A 23,046-nucleotide genomic window follows, 5' to 3' on the forward strand; every position below is an offset into this window, starting at 1 on the left:
CAGATTTTATTAAACCAACTCATAAAGGCATTAAAGAGTAACGGAAGTAGTACTACACAAGTACTACTTCATACACTCATAAATGCATTTACTAACTGATGATAAAATGCTCAACTTCCTAAGTGCAAAAGTGAAGAGAAAACAGTCCTTTCTGATTGTACTGACTGTACATAAATATACCTTGAATCGTCTCATTATAGATGTTTTGGGGCCAATTCTGAGAGGAATTTGACATTATGTGAAGTAGGACTAAAGGAGTACTATTTCACATATTCATAAATGCCTTTGTTAATTGGCCACTGTGAAATTAACTATGCAATCTTGCTACCTGGGGAGTCCACATGTACTTTGAATATATTGTAGAGTTGAAAGAAGCCATTCGGGATTTAGGATTTGTTTGCAAGATTCCAATATTATTTAAAACAATGAATCTAATTCTTAAACTATTGAAACCTCTAAAGTAGTGCATAAGAAAACTAAGCAACACAGATCAGAAAAGCAAACTAGCTGGAAACCCGGGATAGTTTAATAAACCGAACACCAAGTTGACAATAATTATAGTATTGGAAAATTAAAATCATGCTAATTGTTTTCTTGCCTCATTGTCCATAATACTCAACCCTTTCAATCTGCTGTCTTTATTGTCCTAATTCTCAGTGGTACATGGTATTTTTGCTACATTATTACATAATAAATTCTCTGTATTAAATTCAATAATTTCAAATTGAAAATAAAATTGTGTTGTACACTGCCATCATGTAAATGGAATGTCCATTAGTGAAATGTGTTTTTCTTTTCTTTTTCAAAATATAAAAATAAGAGCATAATCGGATGGCTTTTTTAATTTCTAGTAATATGCAGAAAACGGGATGCCCTCAGACATGAAAGCAAATTGTTTGCAGTATTGTTATTGCATTCCTTTTGAACTTGCAACAAGTTTTGAATACATCTCTGAGATTTTCAAAATCAAAGATAGCAGAAACAACAAAGTAAATGAACACAATGAAGCCATACATAAAAATTAGAAAAAACAAATGCAAGATCCACGATGCGCCCTCCCGCCCACCTCCAACACAACCTCCCATCGCGAATAAAAGAAGAGAACAAATGTACTGCAAAAGAAATAATGAATATATTTTCAGGTGAAAGTTTAGTTTTATTATTCTGAGTGCCAACTTTCCACATTCATGGTAAAGTGCACATCCAAATTGACAGTCCCAATAGACATTGCTTTGTCAGACACACTTCTTAATTGATGCTTCCTATAAACAATAAATAGTGCATATGCCACAGAGTCCTGCATGTTGAGCTTTATGGAGAGACACCAACAGTTTAAATAGCAAAATATATGCGTTTTTTGGATATTCTTTCATATTTGTGCCTCCAACAATACACATGTCCTGATTTTCCGCAATGTCGATCTTTGAGGAAACGTGAGAAATGACAAAGCAGTGACTTACACTTGTAGTATTGCTGTCAGTGGTGGTAAAAATTGTTTTAGATTGGAGATATTAGCCATAGCTGTCACTTGACTTAAGTGCCTTGATTGTTCTTTCCATGCTGCTGATTTGCACTTCATTTTGTAAAGCAACCACTCTTTATTTGTGTGCGATAGAAAACCTCTTGAGTGATGTAGCATTCTCCTTTCAGCTGTGCCCCAGTAAGAGTTTCACTTTTACAATTTCAAAATAACCAAACATGTCAGCAAGAGAAAGGATCAGCTACTACAGCTCTCTGTTTAAAATAATTACCAGCACTTTATCATGCAAAGTTGCCAGTCACAAGATAGTTTGTAGTTAAATGCAAGCCTATTCATTACTATTCCTCCATCTAAACTCCATAGAGGATTTATAGGTACGCTGCAGCACCTCCCCTCGAGCACCACCACTTCCAGTGCCACTAATTCCTGTCTGCTCTTAATTTCCAGGAGTAAGGCCAGTGTCAGCTTGGAGTACTCCAGGAATAACTTATCATTCAGATATCAGAACAGTGCACTAGTTTCCATGATAAAGACAACAGTGGTGACTCCTCTGCTATGTCTGAGGAGCTTCCCCCCAGCCTGCTTCAAAAGTTGAAAAATAAAACTTGTTTATAATTGTTTTATTTTCTTCACATGAATGAGACCTGGCGGGGGCAGTCATGGATGGGCAGTGGTGGGTACTGCTATCGGTGAGCATGTCGGTTTGTTCGGCCGTCTTACGATGGCCAAACTAACATGGGCACTGAGCTGTATCCAACTGAGCTGCGTTGCTGGGTTGGAGACAGTAGGCACAGGCTCCCAGTCTCTGTGGGAGCATACATCCAGGCCACTCAGGCCAATCCTGACATTGCTCTCAGCATGAGAGCAAGACCTGGGTTGGCTGTAGAGGAGTCTAGGAGCCTGTGCTATAGTGAGGAGCAGAAGAGCGATGATGAGGCGGGTGGGAGGTAACTTCTCTTTTTTCTTTTGTTTTGTGTTCTATACATCGTCCCACGTTCCCACCCCATCCACCATTTTGCCTGGACACCAGCCACTACTGAAAGACATGTCTTTTTAAGAAAATTTCTTGGTTTGTCTCCATTCAATAAAGGAATTGCAAAAGCCTGTATCTTACTCTGGTCATAGGTCTCGCTTGCTCAACTGAAAGGTTTAGTTACTATACATACTTTTACTTTTAAATGAATCCAACCATGGCTAACACACATGCTCTGTGAATATCATGTAAGTATGTAGTCAAAAACATAGATGACTTAGCCTTGTTTATTTTCTCTGTTTATGGATAAATTCAACATACGTAGGTTGAGGATATTTTCTTCATTAACACATTTTTTACTGTTTTTTTTTCTTTCCTGTGATAAAAAAAATCAAGGCATGCTCTACCTCTAAAACAACTCTTGAGAATGTATAGGACTGATTGGTGCATTTTGCCCTGATATCCTCCAAATGAAGTCCACGTAGGTGAAAATGTAGTGTTGCCTTAAGTGCAGCTTTTGCACTTCAAAACCCTTGCGAATGTCCCTTATGTTTAGTTTGTTATGGTGAGTCACAAAATGTATGTTGCATGTCCTGGAACACTTCTTTTGTTGTCTCCTTTTTTCATGCTTATGTTCTTTCTAACATGCACTCCTTCACACTTACTTGTGTTATAGTCATGTGTAAGTTGTGCAAAACATAAGTAAATAACTCATGAGTAAAGTCAGTTTAATTGAGTTACCACGGGCATAACTTATACCATTATGACTTTGTGAATCATATCAATTGCATATTAATTAATTAATTAATTAATTAATTAATTATGTGCTTATATAGCGCTGGAATCACTCCCGAAGGGGTACCTCCGCGCTTATACATATACATAGACTACTACTTTATCTTGAAAAGATAACACTTATTGAATCTGTTTACTCAGCTTTATCTACAATGGGAGAAAATTTAGAGGGAAATATATTCATTTTTCAAAGAACCTCTAAAGGTAAATTACTTTAAAAACTAATTAATTAAAAGCAAGTTGCTTAACTACTTGATTATACGTTTGAAATGATATGCCTACAGCTGTCAATCAACATCCCTGCTCCTCAACTACCCATTCATGTCACGCTTCGGGAAGCTGCATAAGGTAATTCATAATTTAGAGTCAAATTACTTCCAAAAAGGAAAGTGTTTGGAATCATTAGCAAAAGGGAAGCAAAAGAAACATAATACAAAGAGGAAAGTCATTTGATTATCCTGCCTGGCTACTCTCTACAGCTTTATTTTAAATAAATCGTAATGTGTTCTTTACAGAAAAGGCAAATTGAAAGTGAATATACAGCTTCAAATGTATCCAGAAAGCACAAAATTATGTTTTCCTGAAAAACTTGAGAAGTAGATGAAATTAACGATAATAAAGTGGTGTAAAGTGGCACAGGGGCTGTGAATTTCAGGTCACAATAGAAAGTTTGATAGTTAATATTGCGATTTTCACAAAGAGGCAGTCGATAGTTGTTGCAGTGTAAAAGAAAAATACCATGGATGAATTTCGAGCAACGCGATAATATTTTGGGTAAATATAACAAATATATGGTGTTAAAGTAATAATGCAAGCATTAGTGATACAAAGTAAGTTGATCCATTCATTAGATAGATTTAATTCTTCTGGCAGAAAACTATTTTCTAAAACAACAAACTGAATTTGGCAATTTGTGTAGTTTAATAGAACTAAATTGAAACATTACTGGATGATAATTTAGGGGCTGGTTACAACTACGGCACTCTTGGGGCTTCTATGCTGACTTTCGTGGTCTGGCTGCTGCCTCCTGGGCAGGCCGACTGCCTGATTACGAGCTGTGTGGTCGAACTGCCCCGAGGCAGCCGCTACTACCGACATTTAAGCTACAGCGGCAACAGTGGTAGGGACAGCGGCAGTCGATGGTGGCAGGGCTGGCATGTGTATATAAAGACATCCTACTACTTATACCTATTCCTAGGGCAGGGAAAATACATTTGTATATAACAAATCCCTAGGCAACCATTGTTCTATTTCGCATTATGTAACATATATGCTAAATGATGCTGAAAAAGGCTGAGTGCAAAAAGAACAATTGATTAACAGAATAACAGAATGCAGAACAATGTCATACATTCACCCCACTACTGAGATCTGGACCTAAATCCATTGTTTTTTTGCTTCTAAGGCCATTCCAGTTTGAACCCAGCCGTATGCAAATCAATCATGACCCTGTGCTCAATGAGAATAGTCCAGCCCAAACTGCCAAGCCAGATGTTTCCTGGACTGGAAACAAGCCTCCTAGGAACGGTTTCATGGTTTCACCCCTCATCAGCCAGCATAGCTTGACTCCAGTGGCATGGAGAGCACAGGCTAAGTGATCACATAAATAAAACGTATTAAAAAACCTTTTTTCCTACAAATTTTCAAAAAAATATGATGCACCATGCCTGTAATGTTACTTGGCAAAAGTTTAAAAACACATGCTCCACCATCTGGGTGTTGCTCAATATACAACCGTGACCAAGAACTGACTTCATATATATAATTTCGACACATGGGTTGATGAAGGAATCCTATTTGGGGATTAATAATAAAATTAGAAAAACACTTTCAAATCAAGTCATAACAATATACCAACCATAAATATCTAAATGTTTATCAAAAAGCAATACTTTATAATCAGAAAACAGAGAAAATTATAAAGTAATACATATATCCAAATTGGTCACTATGGAGTGGCTTTGATCATGGCTGGATCCTGTCGTGTTTATGCCTGTTTCGGTGACCCAAGAAAAGCCACAGATAGCATATCCAATAAAATAGAGTTAACTCAAATAATGAGTAGAGAACAAAAGGGTAGAAAAAGAATAAAAACAGATAGAATGTTCAAGCACCCTTCGCCATCACCGAAATAGGTGTCAATCTCCATGTCATGGAGAACAGAGAAATACTATGTGACACTACACCAAGAAAAAAGAAAAAAAAAGCTTAAGTGAATTATCTCATGGAGAGTAGAGTAGGTTGTAATCTGTCTGACTGGGGAGTCATGGGAAAATAGAGTTGAGATTTCTTACCGAATATGAAGCTCTGGCGAGAATAACTCGATGTATGAGGAGAAGGGTGGAAAGTGGTAACAAGATCAGCTACTTAACCCCTTCCATGCTCATGACGAGCTCAGCTCGTCATGCAGTACACTGCTTGTGTGCTCATGACGAGCTGAGCTCGTCATGAACAATGGAAATAATGGATGTGCAGCACAGAGGATGAATTGCTGTAGCATCCATAGTGTTAAAACTGTAGGGAAAATATAAGATACTTAAATTGTGGCAATGGACCTAAATCTATCATGAACTGTATTTATGTCTAGATAAGCATATTTAAGGTAATCCGATAATACCTTATATATTTCTTATAGGGTGTATAGACCAATCAGAGGCTGGAAAAACTCCAAACGTCTGGATGGTAAGCGGATAAAAATTATTTGTATGTAAACCAATCTAAATGGAGCCAAGCTATGAGGACCATTAGTATTGTACTTCTTTACTGAATGGATTATCTTCTTAGGCAAATAAAATTAAGTACCTTGAGAAGTTAGAATGTGACGAAACTTGTCAGTTAATATGGCTGCCGGCTGTAAATACGTTAAAGTCTTGTATGCATATCCCTGACTCTCACTATGGATGCAAAAAAGTAAGCAGACAAACGTTCTTGCTGAGTAAATGCCACTTCGTTCAGGCTTAGGATGCAGTAAGAGGTACATATCCTGTCCATTCTACATGCAAAGGAAAGATAAAATACTGAAAAAAATCTATGCAACTGTGGTAAGTGGATGGCAGATTGATCTAGAGCTATACCTGCCAACTTCTAAAACAAATGAAAGAAGTATGGCTTAATGATAAAAAATACACGTCCTTGTTATAGGTAAATGATTAAAACTAGTGCTCAACAAAAGCCAGACGTAGATAGACAAATCAAATTGGTTGAAAACTCTGTCGATAAATCCTCATATAAATCCTCATATACATACGGCGACATGTAGATTAGTGCCAACTGATATTTACTAGTCAAAGGATTTATAGACTGTGTGAGTCAACATGTTCATGGCATGATGTAACCAAGACTATATCTCAATTGCCATGGATAAAATGAATTAAGTTAAAATAATCTATAAATCATAGCTATCCCTAAATCACAACGTTAAAAAGGTCTCCGTAGAAATACATACGAACAATGGTAATGCAGACATGGAGAAAAACATATCCATACCTCACATCTGTCGTAGAAAAATGGTAAGACCTGGGTGTATTGGGAACCACCAGCTTACTTAGGAACAGGGGCTGTGAGATGACGTAATAGACAGCGACATGTGCCAAACTGTCAACGACTAGAATATGAACCCGATGTAGGGAGACTACATGAAGAAAGACTATGCTGTAGTTTGTAAATCTGTCTTCTACTGAGTGTATTCAATGTGGTGGGCAGACAATATAGAACTGATTTAAAAAATATAACCAATAAAAAGACTCAAAAGTTCTACCTTATAGAAAAAAGGATAAACCTTCACAGATCATGTAAACACAAAGAGAACTTAACTATATGATCTAGCTAAACTTGATAGACAGTCAATGACTAAAGGATTAGTGACATGACATAAAGACAATGGTAGAGAATGTTGAGTCAGCAGGTAAAAAAGTTGTTAATGAATGTAGGAGCAACTAACTGAATCAATTCCCAAGTAATTGATCAGTGGGCAAGGTGTGAATTGTTATCATAGAATGATTGAATAGAATAAACAATCCACTACAAGGATCAATCCGCTGAAGATCTAATTATTTTGTGTTGTACCTGATCACATTTCCCATGGGATCTCATAATTGAGTCTCCGTTAAAAAATATCTAAAACTAAAATCCAGAAAACCTCATGTCTTTTCTTTTATTTCATGGCTAAGGGTGTCTAATGATATCTCAATTTTCTCTAGTATTACCCACCTAATTTCATCAGCTGTGTGTTCTTTCTCCAAGGAATGTTTCACCAAAAGGGCAGTCAATTTAGATGTATGAATTGCTGATCGATGTTCAGTCAGACGAGTTGCAAGGGAGTGTGCTGTTTCAAGCAAAAGATAGGCTACATTTTTTGTTTTACAGCTAGTACATTTTATTGCTTTATGGTGAATCCATTCTGGTTAAATGTATATCCCTCTATCGCTGTCTTGCATGCTTTACATCACGTACATTTAAAGGTTCAGGTCTAATAATTAATTGCTCTGGACAGTTTTTAATACTTTTTAAATTAACTTTTATGTAAAATTGTATTGTTAGTTTATTATTTCTGCTCACGTCGTATTTGTGTACAACACTCTCTATACTTTCTTCTACCCGATGACAGCTGCCAGGGTGAACTTCCACTGGCTGGATTTTCCCATGCATGACCAGAATTGAGGTCAGTGTACTAGTAATTTCACGATATCCCCCAGGCCTACATAAGGTGAGTAAGGGAGCGGACACGCACAGCGGCGGCCCACAGAAGGCGTGCTAAAGGCATGCCCACCTGCACCCGTCTGCTCCCGACCTTGCCAGAGCGCAGCCAAAGCCAGGACTCCTGCTCGTTTTCCGGTCTGGCTCTGCTTTTCCGGGGTGAAATGGTGAGTGGAAAGCCATGGCAACATTCTACTACTCTAATGACAAGCTCAAAACCTCAAACAATAATCAAGGGGAAAAAAAACTATAACGAGCGAAATAGGAATCGCCAGTACATCAGGGAATCTTAGTCTAAAAAACTCTGCTTCTTCATGTGATTTTATAGCAAATTCTGACTTGGAAAATACCAACAATTTCAAACTGCTAAAGGGTATCTATTTAAACACCCGCTCTATTCCAAAGCATGCCATTGATACATGGAGCCTTCTGGACATGGAAAGGTCAGATATCTGTTTGACAACGGAATCTTGGCTCCACAAACATGCTTCTTCTGATGTGGTAAACACCTTACCTCTCCAACATAACATAACCAGAGTAGATAGGAATGCTAGAAGAGGGGGAGGTCTTCTCATTGCCACAGTTGCAGGCCTGGAATTTACCCCCTTGGAATCTATGAGCTCAGCGGAACTGGAACTCTGTATTTTTAGAATATATGGGCTATGCAAGGGCACCTGAAGAGGAGCCTTAGTATACAGACCTCCTGGGCCGAGAAAGGATTTTACACATATTCTTCTCGAGATAATTGCCCCTCATGTCCTTTCCGCAGAGAATTTCCTTTTAATAGGAGATTTTAGTCACCATGCAGAAATTGTATCAGACACAGACACCAATACATTGATCACTATTATGGGTACTTTGGGGTTAGTCCAAATGGTGACTGGCTCCACACACTCCTCGGGACATACTTTGGACCTTTTGTTTTCAAACTCCAAAGTCATCTTGGTAGAACCTCTGCTTCCACTCTTGTGGACAGATCACAGTCTATTGAAATTTACCAGTGCACATTATCAAAAATGAGATTGGAAAGGAAACTTTATGGAGAAGGTCTTGGCGGAAAGTTACTCCCTCTTCATTCTCGGCACACTTTAAGTTTTCTCTGGGGGAGCCTCCGCTCACAGGCCACAAGGTCAGTATAGATTAGGTAGCCACCTCCTTCGAGGATGCAATAACTACAACATTAAACAAGGTTGCCCCTCCTCACTAAGGTTACACTTAAACTTAGATCTGCACCTTGGTTTAATGAACAACTAAAAACAGACAAACTTATGTAGGATTACAGAACGGAAATGGCAAAAAAGTAAAAAGCCCGTGGATCATGAAAAATATAAATGTATCCATCATAGCTGTATGGTAAATATCAGCCAAACCAAAAAACTGTTCCTCCTACATCAGATTGAAAAGGCAGCCATTTCCAATAAGGAAATGTATAAAATCTTAAAAGAATTTTTCGACTATCCCTGTCCAGACTTTTGCTCCTGTCTCAAAGGACTGGACGGACTCCCTTTCTGACTTTTTTGAGGACAAGATCTCTGTAATCCATTGCTCTTTTCCATCTTCCGAATCTTTAAACACTCCGGGAGAGAACGTTATCGACTCTACTAGCCCTCTTCCTCTACTGGTTGATTTTTTCCTAGTTTAATTTGGAGGATGTGGCAATGGCCATGTCGAAAATTAAATCTGGCTCACCCGTGGACCCGATGCCGCCCCGCTTTCTCTCCACCATTGCCCATTTTCTTCTTGATAACCTTACTGACCTATTTAATAGATCACTGTTACAATCAATGGATTATGTGATATGGAAGGTTGCTAGAGTCAGATCAATCCTAAAAAAACCTTCTGCAGACCCTACAATTCTGACCAACTATTGGCCGATTTCACTATTTCCCTATTTTGGGAAGGTGCTTGAGTCTTTAATCAACAGAAAACTTGTAATCCATCTTGAAAGTAATGGCCTATTGGATCCATCACAGTCAGGTATTAGGGCTGCGCACAGCACTGAAACAGCGCTGGTGTAAGCCGTGGACAATATCAGACTGGCACTGGACAAGGGACAATCATTTATCCATGTACTGCTAGATCTGTCGGCTGCCATCGACAACATCTCCCACAACATTCTGGAACAACGGCTCTGGGAGGTTGGTGTCAGAGGGAGGACTTTGAAGTGGCTCAAGAGTTATTTAACCAATCTAGACACCGCAGTCCAGATCGGTAACGTGGTTTCATGCAGTCGACCAGTAAGGATGGGATTACCTCAGGGCTCTATTTTGTGCCCAACGCTTTTCAATCTCTATGTAACTCCACTGGCCAGGGTAATCAGATCATATGATTTTGATGTAGTGTCATACACAGATGACACTCTGATTCTGATCACCCTTGGTCCTGACCCCATGGACACAAAAACACGCTTTATTAACTGCATGTTGCACGTTGAGAGATGGATGACCACTAACCATCTGCAACTTAACAGTAACAAGACCGAGGTGATACTGTTTCAGAAGGCACATGAGCACTGGTCAAAATAGTGGTGGCCTCCCAAACTGAGCCACTGTCCAATTCCTAGGCAGGCAGTGCGTAATCTTGGTATTCTAATTGATGACCAACTATCAATGAAGAACCAGGTTAACCAAACGATAGGCACCTGCTTTGGCATCGTGCGCAGCTTGCGCAAAATCTTTAAATGGGTCCCGATAGAAGTTAGGAAACCTCTAGCACAGGGACTGATGATCATCCGCCGGATGGATTATGGGAATGCCTTGCTGACACTAATAAATGAAGATCTGCTGTCCAGGATCCAGGTTTACGAAATACCAGGCTGGTGTTGAATCTCCCATCTAGATCACCCTCAGGGCCAAGCTTAAAACTTCTTCACTGACTTCCTGTAAGGAAGAGAACCAGGTTTAAAACTCTCTGCCTGGCACACAAGATTATGTATGGTAGGTGCCCCAGCTACTTGGCAAAGGGACTCAGCTGGTACCAGCCTTGCAGGCCATTAAGGTCCAGTAATACATTTCTCCTCACCCCGCTAACAGTCCGTACTGCCAAAAATGGAGGAAAATCCTTCTCCTTTTTGGCGCCCACCCTCTGGAACGAATTTCCCCCACCACCTACCCATTGTCACTGATCACAACTGCTTCCGTATGGAATTTTAAAAATGGCTGTTCGGTCATTAAACCAGCAAGATCTTCTCTCAAGCCAGAAAGTCAGAGTTGTCCAACAGCGCCATGAAACCTTTGGGTGATATGTGCGCTCAACAAATATCCATGATTTGATTTATAGATTATTTTAACTTGATTAATCTTATCCATGGCAATTGAGATTGAGATCAGTTGACTCTAATCTGCATGTCCCATATGTATATGAGGGTTTATCGACAGATTTTTCAACCTATTGAATTTGTCTAGCTACATTCCATTTAGACGTCTGTCTTTTGTTGAGCACTGGTTTTAATAATTTACCTAGAACTAGGGTGCTTATTTTCTATCATTAAACCATACTTCTTTAATATGTTTTAGAAGTTGGCCTGTATAGATCTAGATCAATCTGCCATCCACTTACCACAGATGCATAGATTTTGTTCTGTATTTTATCTTTCCTTTGCATGTAGAATGGACAGGATGTTTACTTGTCACTGCATCCAAGCCTGAATGAGGTGGTATTCACCCAGCAAGATCCTTCACCCTGCTTACTCTCTTGCATCCATAGTGAGAGTCAGGAGATATGCAAACATGCCTTAACGGATTTACAGGGGCCAATTTTACTGACAAGATTCGTCACTTCTTAAGGTACTTTATTTTATTTGACTAAAAAGTAAAGAAGTACAATACTAATGGTCCTCACTGCTTGGCTTCATTAAGATTGGTTTACATATAAATAATTTTCATCCTCTTATTATCCAGACAAGTGGAGTTTTTCCAGCCTCTGATTGGTCTATACACCTATGAGAAATATATAAGGTATTATTGTATTACCTTAAATATGCTTATCTAGACATAAATGCAGTTCATAATACATTCAGTGCCATTGCCACAACTTAAGTATCCTTTATTTTCCCTACAGTTTTATCTAGCCAAACGTGTTACCTTTTTCCACCCTTCTTCTCATACAGCGAGTTACATTCACCAGAGCTTCATATTCGGTAAGAATTCTCAAATCCATTTTCACATGACTCCCCGTTCAGACAGATTTATAACTTACTCTACTCTCCATGAGAGCATTTACTTGTGCTTATTTTTCATTTTTTCTTGGTGTTGTGTCACATAGTATTTCTCTGTTCTCCACCACATGGAGATTTACACCTATTTCGGTGATGTCGAAGGATGCTTGAACTTTTTATCTGCTTTTATTCTTTTTCTACCCTTTTGTTCTCTAATTTTTATTTGAGTTAAAGGCTGTGAGTTCACTTTTGTTTTTAGATATGCTATCTGTGGCTTTCCTGATGAAGGTGCTTGGATCGCCCAAATGCACATAGACACAAAAGGATCAATCCATGACCAAAGCCGATCCATAATGTCTCAATTTGGATATATTTATTACTTTATAGTTTTCTTTGTTTTCTGATTATATAGTATTGATTTTTTATAAAGATTTAGATATTTATGGTTGACATTGTTATGACTTGATTTGTAATTGTTTTTCTAATTTGATTATTAATCTCAAAATAACATTCATGTGGAAATATGAAATCAGTTATTTGTCACAGTTGTATATTGAGAGATACCCATATGGTGGAGCATGTGTTTTTGAACTTTTGCCATGTAACAGTGCAGGCATGATGCATCATAGACTTTTAGACAATTTGTTTTATTACAAGTATTTTAATAAGTTATATATATTTGATCACTTAGACTTTTTCAGCATCAGCAATTATGTAACATATGTCATATAATAAGTAGAACGATAGTTGCCTAGGGATTTGTTATATACAATTGGCAGTGCCTGAATGGGCACTGCTGTGGTAATTTTGATCTGCCTTTCTGACAACCTTTTCATGGCAGGGACACCACCATGAAAATGTCAGCGGAAAGGCACCTAAAAGGGCCCCATGGCGAATGAGCACACGTTGGGTGTGGCCCGGACCCATGTTATGGTCGCCTATTCCTGCACTGTCAGTGCCCAAACTGTTTGCGATGCACAACATGCTACATGGCGACAGTGTGCCCACTCGCAAGAGGCACAACAGTGCGGCCGGCATTGGCTTATGGCTCTTTTTTGGAGTTGAAGCTTGTCGCAGCCAGCATTCCATTTTCCACACACTGCCAGCCCTGAGGTGAACTCGTAATGCTGTGTCAGGATGCCGCCCTCTTGGCAGCGTTCTCTTGACCAGCACCACAGTGGGATGGCGAGGTGAAAGCCAATGTCATAACTGGGCCCTTAATCTATTTTAATCTTATATGTTCTTATGGTGAAACTGCAATGCTAAAGAATAAGACAAACATCCTATTGCAAATATTTCAGTATTGGAGTAAAAAGTCTGGTTTATGCAGACCAAGCATACTGTTGGGAAGGATCGGACTGGGCTTAAGGGCAATTAGACAGTGCCTGATGGACTGGTCTGACAGGTCAGTTTGTGGGCATGTTATGTGATCTGCTAGCCCATTTTTCCCTGTTGAATTTCCTTATATTAAATTAAAGCAAACATATATTCAGCAAGCTCAAATCTGTGGAGATTTCAATACATTGCAAAACACTTATAGAACACAGTGGCGGTTCCTCTGCTAAGGTGGAGGAGGGTCGCCCTACTTCTCTTAGAGCAGTGAAAAAAGGACAAATAAAATGATAATAGCCGAACGTTATTATCATTTTATTTTTGGTTTCTGAGGGACTGGGTTAGGGTGAGGAAGAGATGGTGGCTCAGAGAGGTAGATTAGGCTTTGCACACAAAGGCCCTGATTACGATGAGATTTGGAAAGCCTCAGATTACAGGTCGGCGGTTTTCTGAGCCTCATTGCGGGTTTCACTTTCGACCAACACATTAGGATGCCGGCGGTCGAAAGTGAAACCTGCCGGTTATTCCAGCTGAATTCCGATGGGCTCAAGGGGCCTGTTGGCCACCCGTAGGCCTGCCAGTAATCGCTATGGACTGCGTTTCCGCCATAGGGATTACAATGTCGGTTTCCAACAGGCATTCAATGTCGGGCTTTTTGAAATGGAAAGCCTGTCAGAAAGCGACATTGGGGGCCCCTAGCAGGACCCCCTTCACTCTGCTTCCTCTGGTTGAGGGCTGAGGGGGCACCTTTTGTGCCCCCTTTTAATCCCTGCACTGTGTAGCAGGCTCCCTGAGGTGCCTGCCACGTGGTGCAGGGATGAACAGATACTCATATTTATCTATAGGAGCTTGTGCTACTGCCAGTTTACAGCCACAGCACAAGCTTCCATAGAGAAATGGGAGGGAGTGTGCGACTGTGCCGATTCCACAAGTGTTGGACGGACTCATAATTATACCCTAAGTGCACATGACTGCTTGGCCAGTCCACTTTGCATATTTCCCAACATTATGTAATGGACAGCCTGGTATGGAATATGCAGAGGTTCCCTGTCCTGATCTGAATGCCGATCCACAGCGCTCCAACCATCACAACACTGCATTGGAGCATTTTGATTGACTTTGGGAAGCCTGTGTTCCCAGTTGCTTCCTGCAGTTGCTACCGTACTGGAGTCAGGAAGAGCAGAGAAGTGGAGGAGAGATGCAGTCGGTGAAAAAGGTAAGTGCATTTTTATTTTATACTAGCTGTACCCGGCCCCGCGTTGATGGGGCTCAGTCTGGTTAAATGGAAGAGAAAGAAAAGAGTAAGCGCACATTTCTAATATGTTTAATTTCACAATGCTTGTGGGTATACAATATGTTTTTGTGACTATTGTCTCTATGTGTCCCTTGTAGTTGTTGCGCATCAAGCAAATCAATAGGGTCTGTTCGCCCTTTTGATTAAAACATGCGCGTATTGTACACGCGCGTATTCGAATCCAACGTTGTGTATCTATAAACATACGCTAATGTTGCAAAGTGAACAAACTCCTCCCCGCTCCCTCCAACCACTTCCCGTTCTGCCATCCTGACACCAACTGTCCATCCTAATATATGTAGACTATTGTCTCTATGCGTCCTTTCTTAATGTTGCAAAGTGAACCAACTCCTCCCCCCTCCCTTCACCCACTTCCTGGGGTGCCATCCTGACACCAACTGTCCATCCTAATATATGTAAACTATTGTCTCTATGTGCAGCAACCAAATCATTAGGGTCTGTTCGGCCTTTCTATTAAAAACACGCGCGTATTGGACACGCGCATATTTGAATCCAACGTTGTGTATATATAAACATGTGCTAATGTTGCAAAGTGAACCAACTCCTCCCCCCTCCCTCCACTCACTTCCCGGTCTGCCATCCTGACACCAACTATCCATCCTAACATATGTAGACTATTGTCTCTATGCGTCCTTTCTTAATGTTGCAAAGTGAACCAACTCCTCCCCAACCCTCCACTCACTTCCTTTCGATTAAAAACACACGTGTATTGGACACGCGCATATTCAATTTCAACGTTGTGTATATATAAACGCGTGCTAATGTTGCAGAGGGAACCAATTCCTCCCCCCTCCCTCCACCCACTTCTCGGTCTGCCATCTTGACACCAACTGTCCATCCTAATATATGTAGACTTATGTCTCTATGCGTCTTTTCTTAATGTTGCAAAGTGAACCAACTCCTCCCCCCTCCCTCCACCCACTTCCCGGTCTACCGTCCTGAGACCAACTGTCCATCCTAATATATGGAGCAACCAAATCAATAGGGTCTGTTCGGCCTTTTGATTAAAAACTTGCGCATATTTGACACTCGCGTATTCAAATCTAACGTTGTTTATATATCAACACACGCTTAATCGAATCCAATGTTGTGTCAAAGTTTCAAAGCAATCTGTTAAGAACTTTCGGAGATTTAAGATTTTGAACGAACGAACATTGACATTTTTATGTGTCTGTTCGGGCTTCCAATGAAAAACACGGGCGTATTCGACACGTGAGTATTGGAATCCAACATTGTGCATATAAAAACACACGCGTATTCGAATCCAACGTTGTGTGAAAATTTCAAACCAATCGGTGTAGTTCTTTCGGAGATTTGCGATTTTGAACAAATGGACATTTACATTTTTATTTATATAGATTTAAAAAAAACCATTGTGGTCCCCCCTGCCCTCCTGCCCACCACCTCATTCAGTACTAGCCCCCACTGACACAGCATGTCTTTACAACATTGGACTGCCCCAATTTGCCAACACTAATATGAGCTATTTTTGTAAGGTGTCAAAGCCTTCTTTCTGTCCCAGTCCGACCCTGTTTTGGGGTAAAGAAGAGCTGAAGCTCAAGATTTCTTTCAAAACACAATTGTATAATTTCCTTTCACAAAACATATACAGATCCACATCTAATATGCTAAATGAAAGTCTTAATTGAAGGCTTTCTAATATTAAACTTAGACAGTAAAGTGGAAGAAAAATCATAAGTCAAGGCCATAAAAGCAGTCTGTACTGAAGCATTGATTATATTATATTTGGACAATGAGGTGGAAGAAAAATCATAAGCCGTGGTCGCATTTTAGTTAACATTGAGCTCAGAGGGCAGACATTCCATAGACAAGTGGACAAATGTAATTAACAAGGAGAAAAAGTGAGTATTGTGCTCACATTTTCAGTTGAGATCACATTTCAGTATCTTGAAAATGTAAACTTTAAAGAACATGCAAGAGAAATTAGCATGATTTTGAGCAGACCACTGTGAAAAATGTCACCTATTTGGTATTCTTGTTTTGTTACTGAAGAGGTAAGCAATTATACACGTGCTGGTTCAAGTAAGTGTAGTATGTTCATTCATATGCACAGCTTTTTAGAACATAGATGAGTGTTGATTGGGGGTTACCAAGCAAACTGTTTAACTCCAAAACTTGAATTCTCAATCACAACTGTCAACATCTGATTCAGAGAATCTGGATGCTCAGATTTCTCCAACTGCAATTTCTTAAATTATGGGGGGGGGGGATTAAATTCACAAATATGTTGACTTTACACAACTTTAGCTGTATGTCGGGTGGAAATATAAATAGTGGAAAGAAAGGTTGAAAGATGATTACCTCTGGTGGTATAGGTTGGTATAGGTGGTATAGGTTGTTGCTTCTTAAGTTGTTCGCATTTGGTTGATCTGTCAAATACTTTTTACATAGAAATTAAACATCCTTGAAATATTTGCCTTTGTACTTGTTTTTTGAATATGGCATACTGAGTTACGTCCTATGTCTGGGCAGCAGGTCACTAAGATTTTTCTGTAAAGATTTTGAGGAGTGGACATTGCATTATGTGTTTATTTGAGACAGCTGCATGGGTTTGTAAGTTTCTAGGTGTTAATCCAAGTAGCCAATTAAAAGTAAAAAATATTTGTCAATTTATTAACTATTGTAAGATATATGTGGTCATAAATTTCCCTCTCTACTCCCCTACCAAAACAAAACGATAAACTTTACTGAAAGTACTCACCAATAATTAACAATAATGCAATATTGAAAAAAACACAAACTAATAAAATACTTTTAAAATCAATATATTTTGTACAATATTGAATAAAACTTGGATTTTATTAACAAAGTAAAACATTATATTGCAGAACAACAATATTTTTCAAACAACATTTAGTTCATAATCCACCGAGTCACATAGGGTCTGATTATGATGACGACGGGACCATGTTATCTGCCCGCAAAATTACTATGGTGGGCGGATAGTTGGTGGTCAGAAAGGCCAACAGCCACACATCAGATGGGCTCCTTAAGTTTGCTGATGCATCAGAGGGGAATTATATCCCTGGTAGGCACACCTATGTGCATGCCAAGTAGTGCTGGGATATGTCAGGGGTTCCCTTTTTGCATTGCAGCCTGTAGCCAGCAGCACCCTGCGCAATGCAAAGGATAGGCATTGCAACCGCCCTGGTGGTTGTCCCAATTTCCAATAGGGTGGCAGGCAGACGTTAGTCCAACCACCATCCTAATCAGCCCTAAAGTCTCAAAAATGATAGAAAGTGTGTGAACTGGAAATGAAAAATACCGAAACACCCAAAAAATTATGAAGATTAGGAAGAAAGCATTGCTTCACCCGGAATCAAAAAAAAAGTAAATGTACAAATGCATCTCTTTCCTAATGGTAAACTAGGGACCATTCTATCAGCAAAAACTCAGGTGAGGGATGTTTCCAATTTGCTTAGCAGCCATGTCTGGAACATGGGCGTTTTGAGAAACCCAAGGAAAATTACAAAAGTAATTAAATAGGAGGCAAAGGATTAACATTTGCAAAGTAATATTCCATTTGTGAACTGGCTGAAATGCAGTCTTGGAGCATGTGCAATATATTAGCTAAATAGTGGTACACCACATCTGTAAAAGTGAGGATAAATAAAGTCATTAATTATTCCTGAAGAATACATATCACCATTCATTATTGCCACTGAGAATCACAAAGATCTGATTGGTCTGCATAAATATTAGATAAATAAGAGTCTTACCTTACAATATGTAGGGAAACGTGAGCCGTAGATGAGCATGTTTTTAATGGAGGATTTATGCCTCTTAAAACATGTAAAGGTGAGTGACAAGTTGTACATTTGCAGAAGTGGTCACCAATATTGAGCTTCTTAGCTAATATTCTTGCACAGCTCTGCTGATAATCAGGCCTGCAAACATGTTTTTTTAGAAATCTAGCTCCAAGACGCACAAGTTAAAGTGCTCATTATGTAGTATATTTGTATCTTGTTCTATGCAGGTTTCATACCTGGAGACACTCAGCAACTGAACTATAATCTGCATTTAACAAAATATCTAAAACAAGCATTGGCAAAGCCAAAACATCTAACTCTGGCAAGCTGGTGATATTTCTATATACTTAAATAACAACAAATTTTAAATGAACAGTATATAACTTTTCCTGGCAAGCAAATGTAAATTCAATAGGTATGGAAACACCTTTTTTGCTGTAATGCACTTCACAGGGCAATATGATTGGTATTGGTGCAAAGAAAAGGTGACCTGAGCTCTGATTTATGGCAATGTGAAGATATAGGGGCCGATTATGATGGCGGACGGACCTGAGTCCGTCCGCCACCATAGAGTAGGAGGGTTGTAAGCCAACCCCGGCGGAAAAGCTGCGACGGAAACCAGGACCCACCAGCCATCCTAATGTGGCGGTGGGTCTTTGGTAGGTCCGCTGCCGTTTTCCCGCTTCCTCCGGGCCGGCGGTGGCTTCCGCCGGCCCGGAGGATGCGGGAAAACCACGATCGTAATAGGCCCCTTGTGTGAACCAGAGGTCTCCAACCAGTAGCCAGTGAGGTACTGCATCTCTCCAGCTACCTCTGAGTAGCGCACCTGTGTGCAGCCCATCTTATTAAATTCGAAAGCTTTTGCTTGGTTGAATTACTATACATGAAAAAAAAAATATATAACACTAATAAAATTAGTAGCTCTCAATGTGTTTCATTGAACATAAGTAGCTCTCAGTACAGAAAAGGTTAGAGACCCCTGGTATAAACACACAAGGATCACTAAGAAATAAAAAAAGAAGCATCAGCATTGGTGATAGAGCTGGCTTATAAATTCAACTGCCTCTTCAGTCAATGATGATTGTAAGCACTCAATAGATATATCTACTCTATCACTCATTCTTACACTCATGCATCCTTTCATCCAACCACTGACCCACCAACTCACTTTTACATTTACCCACTTAACCCATCTGCTATAAACAGACATAACCTCTGACGAGCTTACGGAAGAAAAATAAAATAAAAAATAAAAGTAGAAATAATAACAAATGCTGACACCTAAACTTGGCAAGCATATGCTTGGAATCCAAAAATGTAAATTATGTCTTGCTATGACATTGTACATAGCATGTCCTTGATTACAATTTTAAAAGTACTACCATGTCAGGACGCAAAATTTTGACCATCATGGAGCTATACAAATATTTTTACACTGTGCACAAAACCATCACACGACAGTCCCACAGAAAACCATGCACTGGGTGGATATCGTCCAGAGCTACAATGTACAGTGTACAAATGTTGTATCTAGGCACACATAATGCTTTGAAACTTGGTGGCGATCTTGGCATGGTAAAATAATAATACACAAAGGACAGTGCCATTCAAAGAGGGCTGTCCATTTAGAAATATCAGTCGCACATGATGCAGCACAATGCAGATGTAATGAGCAGGAGGGGAGTGGCCAGGCAGGACTGTTTGGGACGCTGCTTGCTGTTTTCTCAAAAATCCAAAAGGAGATGAAAGAAGAACTATGAAAGGAAAAAATGGAAAACTGAAAAACTCACCACCAGCCCACACATTTTCAGGCAGATGTGAACATGTGAGCAGTCAAAATGCTGGCAATCACAGGGCAGTTGAGCCATTGCCAAACATGAGCTAACCTGCTGCCCCATGCACTTTGCTTTAATGGGCAGAAGTAGATAGAGAATGAAACTCAAAGAGACAGTAGAGGACCTACCTAAAAATAGTCTATGTACCTATATGCAGTTTTAATGTTTTGTTTTATTATAAGGACTTGGCAGTCAACTACACCTGCCAGGCCATCCTAGGAAGTCTAGCAAGGATTATCACTGTGCAAATCTTCTCACCCGAAGATTTATCAAAGAAATTAACCAACACAAAAATCTTTGTTATGTTATGTTATGGGGGGTTTATGGAGCACGCTAATACCAGAAAGGCGTCTTGGCACTAGCATCCTAACAGAATTAGGCACTGGATCAGCATGAAGAGATATGAAATGTAGCCATAAAGCCACTGACATAAGGGTTAAACAGTAGATTAAAAGTGCACAAATATGAAATTAGACAGTAAATTTAAGAAGCCAGGTTTTTAGATTTTTCCTGAATTTTATTAGATTAGATTGGGATCCCAGGTGGCCTGGAAGCAGGTTCCACCTTTTGGAGGCAGAGTGGGAAAACCTCCCCCCCCCCTCCATGAGCTTTTCTTATTCTGGGTACTTGCACTTTCTTGGCTGTGCTAGATCTGAGGGTTCGAGGGGGAGAGTATCATTTAAAGATGTCCTGAAGAAAAGATGAAACCATCTTGATATAATCATTGTGGACCCAATAGAGCACTTTAAATTGAATGCATGTTCGGATAGGGAACCAGTGCAGCTCTCTTATAGATTTAGACACCAAGCAGAACTTCGGGAGATTTAATAAAACTCTGGCAGCTGCATTTTGGAGTGTCTGAAGTTCAATGAGGACTTGTGTTTGAGATCCTACAAATAATGGATTGCAGTAGTCGATTTTTGAGATGACAAGTGCTAACATTACTGCTTTCCTCAACTCAAGTGGGAGATAGGATAACATTTTTCTTAAGATCTTCTGCATGAGAAAACAAGAGGAGGTTACCTGGTTAGAATGTTCAACAAATGTTAATCTTCTGTCGAACACAACACCCAGGTTCCTAGCCTTCTCTACCAGAACTGGTAGGGGTCCTAAGTTTGGCTGCCACCAGGTCCTATTGCCAAAGGTGTCATTGTTGCCAAACAAAAACACCTCTGTTTTGTCCGAGTTAGGTTTTAAACAGTTTAGGTTCATCTATTGAGTAATGCTGTTCATGCACGCCTTGAACTGAAAGGCCACTTTATCAGGATCAGATGAGATGTATACCACTAATTGGATAACATCGGTGTATGAGCAATTTTAAATTGAGTTGGACTCAAAGAAGACCCCTTAGGGACTCCACAGGGGAGCTTAAAAGGAATGGAAGTGAAATCACCCAAGGAAATCACTGTTCTCTATTGGTGAGAAAGGATTTGATTAGATTAGGAGCTGGTCCTATTATGCCTACTGTTTTGAGGCATTTTACAAGAGAATGGCCGTCAACCGTATCAAATGCAGCTGATAGGTCCATTAGGACTAAAGCCGCACTATCTCCTTTATCCAAAATAGATCTAATCTCCTCCCTGGCTTCCGGAAGAGCAGACTCTGTGCTGCGCTGAAGCCTAAACCCATGTTGAGTAGGTTCAAGGCAGGTGTTAGTGTTAAGGAAAGAGTTAACCTCCTGGTTCAGTACTTCTTCTAGTACTTTAGCTGGTAGTGGTAGGCGTGAGATGTGCCTGTCGGTTTTTTTCTTCAGTAGGATCCAGGATTTTTTTTATATTAATGGTAGTATTGGAGCTTTTTTTCAGCATGCTGGGAAACATCCAGTCTCCAGAATCTTCTTCATTATTGAGATGAGGTGTAATGCAATTGTATCTGAGACAGGGTGCAGCACCTCAGGAGGGCAAGGATCAGTGGGTGATCCAGATTTACTAGTTTTTAGACAGGAAACAATTTGATCTACTGTGAGATGTCTTAAAGTACAAACAATTAGGGAGGAATCTTGACCATCTTTCACTGGAGTTGTGTTAGCACTAGATGTAGTACGGTGAGGGATGAATTGCTCATTTGGCTGGTAAACTCTTGATATATGTTATTAACTTTTTCACAGAGATCTTGGCTGGCTGAGATTTTAATTTTTGTTCCTAAGTGTTGATAGTGTTTAACTGTTTTAAATAGCTCCTTGGAGGAATGAATACATATTTTTATTTTGTTTGCATAATAGTTTGTTTTAGCTGCTTTAATCTGTTTTTTATATTCCTTTAGTCATCTTTTATAGTTTAGTTTTTCTTGGGGACTGTAGTGTGCTCTCCAGACCTGCTCTTGGTGTCTAAATTTTTTCTGTAGCTCCCAAAGATCTTCGGAGAACCATGGCACTAAGGGCGTTTTCCGATAGCTTACTTTATTTATTGAGTAGACTATCTATGATACAGCCTAATTTATCCATAAAGTACATGCCACTGAGGCCTTCTCTAAATCGTCACTCAGTGAAGGTTTTTTCTTTTTCAGTAAAGCATCAAGTTTAAGACTATCCATTTTTTTTTCAAGTCTGGTGTTTACATATCGTAAGTTCTCTATTATGAACGGAACTACTCGTGGGTATATTTAGTTAGAACAGGATGGTTTTATGGTCAGCCCAAATAGGTGGGAGTAATTTATCAATCCTTAAATTCAAGTTGTTAGAGAACATGCCATTAAG

Source organism: Lissotriton helveticus, chromosome 6, assembly GCF_964261635.1.
Source record: "Lissotriton helveticus chromosome 6, aLisHel1.1, whole genome shotgun sequence".
In the NCBI taxonomy this organism is placed as follows: domain Eukaryota; kingdom Metazoa; phylum Chordata; class Amphibia; order Caudata; family Salamandridae; genus Lissotriton; species Lissotriton helveticus.